This window comes from Peromyscus californicus, unplaced genomic scaffold, assembly GCF_007827085.1.
Source record: "Peromyscus californicus insignis strain IS unplaced genomic scaffold, ASM782708v3 Scaffold_25__1_contigs__length_3188244, whole genome shotgun sequence".
Classification (NCBI taxonomy): domain Eukaryota; kingdom Metazoa; phylum Chordata; class Mammalia; order Rodentia; family Cricetidae; genus Peromyscus; species Peromyscus californicus.
The window spans coordinates 314,137-320,555 of NW_026294536.1; positions in this window are offsets into that span (position 1 = coordinate 314,137).

Below are 6,419 nucleotides of genomic sequence, written 5' to 3' on the forward strand. Positions count from 1 at the left end.
ACAAAGATATACAAAAACTGGCGCCCCATGGACTTTCTCCTCTCTCTCTCTCTCTCTCTCTCTCTCTCTCTCTCTCTCTCTCTCTCTCTCTCTATCTGTCTCTCTGTCTCTGTCTCTCTCTCTCTCTCTCTCTCTCTCTCTCTCTGTGTGTGTGTGTGTGTGTGTGTGTGTGTATGTGTGTATGTGTGGTGTTGCTAGGGACCAAACCCAGGCCTTACTCATACTAAGTAAGTGTTCTGTCTCCAAGCTACATCCCAGCTTTTTGTTCAGTCTCAGACCACAGTTCATGGAATGGCACCATCATGCTTAGGGTAGGTTGTCACACCTCCATTAACCAAATCTAGAAACTCCCTCACAAACATGCCCAGAAGTTTGTCTCCTAGGTGAGTGTAAACCTTGTCCTGTTGACAATCAATATTAATCAGTACATGGTCATTAAGATTCACAGGCATTAACCCAATGTGACTGAGGCGTCTTTGTCTTTTTGTTGTGGTTTTTCTCCAGCCCTTTTTTTTTTTTTTTGGTTTTTCGAGACAGGGTTTCTCTGTGTAGCTTTGCGCCTTTCCTGGAACTCACTTGGTAGTCCAGGCTGGCCTTGAACTCACAGAGATCCGCCTGGCTCTGCCTCCCGAGTGCTGGGATTAAAGGCGTGAGCCACCACCACCCGGCTTCTTCAGCCTTTTAATTTTTTCTTTTATGTTTAATTGGCATACAGTAGTTCAGCACACTTATTGGGTATATGTGTGCCTTGGTCCATACAGGTTTGTGATAACCAGATCTGCATGTCCCTCACTTTATGTATCACTTCTTCACAGGAAAAAAACATTCCATGTCCTTTCTTTTACTCATTTTTGAAATATCTGCTACCATATTGTTAAAAAATAGCTATTGTTCTGTGCAAGACAACACCACAAACCATTTCTCGTACCTGTCCTGTGCCTGCTGGCCACATACTTTCGCTATTCTTAACAGAGTGATCTCTTGGTTCTGCTGAAACCATGCAACCGCAAATAATAGATTCCTGCCTTTATATACCACACTTTCTTTATCCATTTATATGTTTATAGATACTAGGTCATTTCCACTTCTTGGGTACTGTGATTCACGCTGCAGTGACTATGGGGTGCTGGTCTATGATTTTGTTTCCTTTGGATGTGTATACCCAGCAGTTGGATTGCAGGATCATCTGATAGTTGTATTTCTAATATTTGAGGAACTTCCATACTGCTTTCCATAATGACTATACTAATTTACATTTCCAAGAATAGTGTGTAGAGTTCCCCTTTGTCCACACACATGCCAGTACTTGGTACTTTTTGCCATTTTGATGACAACCGTTCTAGCAGAGTCAAGTAATAGCTCACTGTGATGTAGATTGCATTTCCCTAACCACTGATAGTATTGAGCACTTATTTCATGTTTCTCTGAACTATACAAACATCTTGATAAGTGTCTATTCATGTTGATACCATTTTAAAATTGTTATCATGATCATCAATTATTAGTGTATCTATGTGTGCAGGCACCTGGGCCACAGTGTATTTGCAGATACAGAGGGCAGCTTTGTGGATTCGGTTCTCTCCCTCCACCTTTACGTGGACTCCTGGGATCACACTCAGCTCACCAGGCTTGTGTGACAAGTACCTCCATGGGCTGAGCTTTCTCACCAGCCCCCATAACCACTTTTAGTCTGATCTTTTCTTGCTATTGAGGAGCTTGAGTTTTATATATGGTCTAGGTACTAACCCTTTGCTGAATGTATAGTTTGGAAATAGTTTGTCTCACTCTATAGGTTGTCTCTTCGGTATGTTCCCTGTACAGACCCTTTTAAGTTGGTGTGGTATAAAAGAGGTTGGTTACACATAGACTCATAAGAGTACACACACACACACACACACACACACACACACAGAGAGAGAGAGAGAGAGAGAGAGAGAGAGAGAGAGAGAGAGAGAGAGAGAGAGATTTCTTGAGGAAAAAGAGAGAAAAACAATGTTTTCATAAGCCAAAGAAAATAGAAGATTGCCAGGAAGCCACTAGAGTATCAGCAAGAATCCTGGAGAAGACTTCTACACTACCCTCAGGAGGACCCACCCCTCCTGACACCTGGTCTCAGAAATCCAGCCTCCAGACTGTGGAGCAGCCACCATCTGTTGCTGAAGTCATTCAGTTTGTGATACTGTGATACAGTAGCCCTCACAAACTCTGGAGATGGTCACGTCAAGAAAGACAGCTCTTTCCAAACAGAGGAGCCCTGACATTCCATGGAGAAGGCTGGGGCTCTTGAGACCCCCCAGGATACTTATCTCCAGCTCAACTGCTCAACAAGTCTGGTTGTCTGAATGAAACAGCCCCCATAGGCTCAGGGAGTGTGACTATTAGGAGGTGTGGCCTTGTTGGAGTAGGTGTGGCCTTGTTGGAGGAAGTGTGTCATTGGGAGTGGGCTTTGAGGTCTCAGATGCTCAAGCCAGCCCTGGTGTGGCATTGTCTCTTCCTGCTGCCTGCTGATTCGGATATAGAACTCTCAGTTCCTTCTCCATCACCATGTCTGCCTGCTTGCCACCATGCTTCCCACCATGACGATAATGGATAATGGACTAAACCTCTGAACTGTAACCCAGGCCCAGGTAAATGTTTTCCTTTATATGACTTGCTATGGTCATGGTGTCTTTTCACAGCAATAAAAACCCTAACACAGACAGCAAGGCCGACCTCTCCATAGTGCCTCCAGAGAGCAATGTGCCATCCCAGCTGTGTTCATCTCTAAGTCCTAGAATAACGTCATTTATTGGCCAAAACTTTAATGCCTTTTGGTATTTCTTTCTACACTGTTTATGGTATAGTTTTCCAACTTAACTGCAAATGTCTTGAGGGCCTGGATCATGCTAGAAACTCAGGAGTTAAGTGATCTCCCTGATCAAAATTCTTGCTGTGACCCTTGATGTGAGGTCTTCCTTTTCTGTGCCTGGTTTTCTTGACTAGGTGAAATTACCATAATCCTTAAAGAGCCTCAGTTACAGTAGCCAATGATTCTGACTCCATGCATGCTTGCTACTTAACCAGCCTGGCTACTTAGGATACATAAGCAAAAGAGAAACTTTGTATGGTGGGACACACTTATAATCCCGGCACTAGGGAGGCTGAGACAAGAAGACAGCAAGTTCAAAGACAGCTTGGGTATGCAGTGAGTTTGAGACAGGGCTGGGCTACATACATAGTAAGACTCCATCTTCAAAGCAGAAGGGAGGGAGGCCTGACTCATTTGTTAAGTGTGCTAAGCATCCGTTCGTCTAGGGAGGTAGACCACCAAAGGTGGGTGGTCCAGTGGTCCTCCAAGCATCCCAGCCCTTTCTGAATTGCCACCTCTCTTCCTAGAACTCTGCTTTCCCAGTGCCCACTGAAGACTTCTTCACTTGTGATGAAAGTGCCCCTCATCATTACACTGGTCGTGCTAGGTACCCTAACCCCCTTTTTCTTCCTCGTGGAGTAGAGGAGCTTAGCCCTCCCCACTGGTCACAGTATCTTGGATAAACCAAGGTTTGTGTCTTTCCTTGGAGGAATCCAGCAAATGTCAGCCACCATTCAGAAGTTTAGTCATGCAGCGGGGAAATGGGTCAGTTGGTGAAGCACTCGGCTTGTGAGAGCGGCAAGATTGGTTCAGGTCTCCAGGAACCTCGGAAATGTTGGAGTGTCTTAGCAGCCGCCTGTAACCCTGGCAATTGGAAGGTGGAGCCGGAGGATCCCTAGGGCCAGCTGGCATGGTAGACTGGCCAAATAGGGGAGTTCTGAGTTCAAGTTAGAGGCCTTGCCTCAATCAATAACATGGAAAAAAGACTGAAGATACCTAAGGTAAGGCATATGGCCTCCACCCACATAAACATGGTTTCCCACGTGTAGGCGAACACTCACATATCACACACACACACACACACACACACACACACACACACACACACACACACAAGACCCTGCCACAGTAGTCACTGTTCTGTTAATTGTAACCAGTTACAAATTTTGGTTTAGTTTAATACTGAAATAATTTTACTCCAAAGGCCATGAGCTGTGGGAAAGCTATGGTAAAAAAAAAAAAAAAAAGTGTGTGGATCTTTATGAAAGTCACAAAGTGCTCAGTTCTACTGCTCAGCTGTGAAACGCACTGGGCAAACTTTTATCGTTGTGCCATAATTAAATGTAAAACTGGTAACTTAATTATTGTAAAATAGTCTCCAAAGTCTAACGTTATCCTTCATGGTATTATTTCTTTATTTTTTTTTTTTTTTACCCCTGGAGCGGGAGTTACAAACAGTTTGGAGCTGCTTGCTGTGGCTGCTGGGAATTGAACTCAGGTCTTCTGAAAGAGCAGAAAGCACTCTCTGCCCAGTCCTCTCTCTAGCCCCTCGTGTTATTGTTCCTTACAATCAGTAATGCAAAATGATCAAGTTGCTAGGAATAAATGTGTATTTTGACTTGCTGCTTTTGAGGAAGTACTGCAAAAGTTTTATTACTTAACAATTTCACACTTGATTTTAGCCAAAAGGGGGAGCAATGTTACTGCTTAATTTCCAATCATCTCATTTAATAGTTTGACTAGAGATACTTTTCCCTTTGCCACTTCAGAGATCAGTAAATGACCCTTTTTATATATTTTAAAGTAGTTATATTAATAAGAACATTGTAAATAAGTAACTTAAAACCCAAAGAGACACTTTTATCAAACATGAAATATGAAATATATATGAAGTCCGGCTGCCAGCATAAACTGTGCCCTGGTTCCAGAAAACAGAAACCCACACAGACTAGCCCATGTAAAGAGAAGGTGCTGGTCACAGGTACCCAATTATAAGTAGTTGTAAGAGATACTGGGTCTCATAGAAATGTAAGTCCAGAAACCTCCAAACGAGAGCAAGATCCATAGAACCCAGTATTGGAAGATGATTTTGCTTTGAGAGCCTCACTCTGGGGCTCCGCCATTGCTGTGGCCTGACTCGTGCCCAGGGGTCAGCTCTTCCCCTGGTTTTTTTCCTCACTTCTCTTAACGCTTTCCTGAGCATGCCTCTGAGAGAACAGGAGACAAGCTCGTATTCACTACTGCTGTGAGGGATGCAAAGAAATAAAAACAAGACGCCAAAGCCCTAACTACTGACTGAACATGAAGTTCCACAAACAGCTGGGTGTGGGAACTCAGGCAAGCTGGGCACTTAGCTGCGTGACCTTGGACCTGCCATTTCGTCATTCCTAAATCAGAACACACACCTGTTCTTTCCAAGGGTCGGGGTAAGGAGGAGCCTGGTCTCCTTACTTGCCCAGTCACTGGATAGCACCAGACCTGTTTCCCTTAGTCACCTCATGGATCAGAAGAGACACTTGAACTAGAGGGTTCGCTCTACTCTGTGTCTTCCAACTCCTGAACAGCTCTGCGTGTGTCTGCTCACTCACATCCATAGGCCTACTACTGTGATTCAGATGTACAGTCGAGCCCCCAACCTCTCCAAAAGCTATTTATTGTTTTAAAAGGCTGGTTCTCAGTGGGTGGCACTATTCTAGAAGGTTCTGGAAACTTTAGAAGTTGAGACCTAGCTGGAGGAAATAGGTCACTTGGGACTGTGTCTTGGCCTTCTCTCTCTTTGCTTCCTGTCCGCCGTGATATCCTGTCTCTCCACAGGCCCAGAGTTAGCAGAACCAGGGACTACGGACAGAAACCTCTGAGGCTGTGAGCTTAGGGACGTCAACCCTTCCTTGCTGTGCTGAGCATTCGGCCACAGCGGAAAGAAATCTGCGCTGCTCAGTTGTCAACTCCACTCTCGCTACGGTCGTCTGGGAAGTAAGAACCTCAGCTGAGAAGATACCACCCTCAGACCAGCCTATAGACAAGTCTCTGAGGCATCTGCCTGATTTATGTTGATGTGGGAGGGTCCTGAGCAGATGGGCCAGGGTTGCATCAGAAAGCAAGCTGAGCAAGCCACCGGGAACAAGCCGGTAAGTGGTATTCCTCCATGGTTCCTGCTTCAGTTTTTGACTCTAGGTTCCTGCCTTGAGTTCCTGCCCTGACTTCCTTCAAAGGTGGACTGTGATCAGGATGTGTAAGCCCAATCAACTCTTTCCTCCCCAAATTACTCTTGGTCTGTGCTTTATTATGGCAACAGAAAGCTAACTATAACAAAAGCTAATACACCTACCTCCATACACGCCTCAACTCGAGGTCCAGACAAACGTTTGCCCCCCGCCCCCCAAACATCCATGATGTGGAGAATATCAAGCACAGCCTGGTTTTTGAGACACCTTTTTTTTTTATGTGAAAATGGATTCACTCCATGCTTTTGTAATAAAATTCTCTCTTCCCTTTGCTCTGGGCTGTACTCTTAATAACTCTGTTTAGAGATGTTTTCTTTTCACTTATTATTAATCATCAGCTGGCTGTA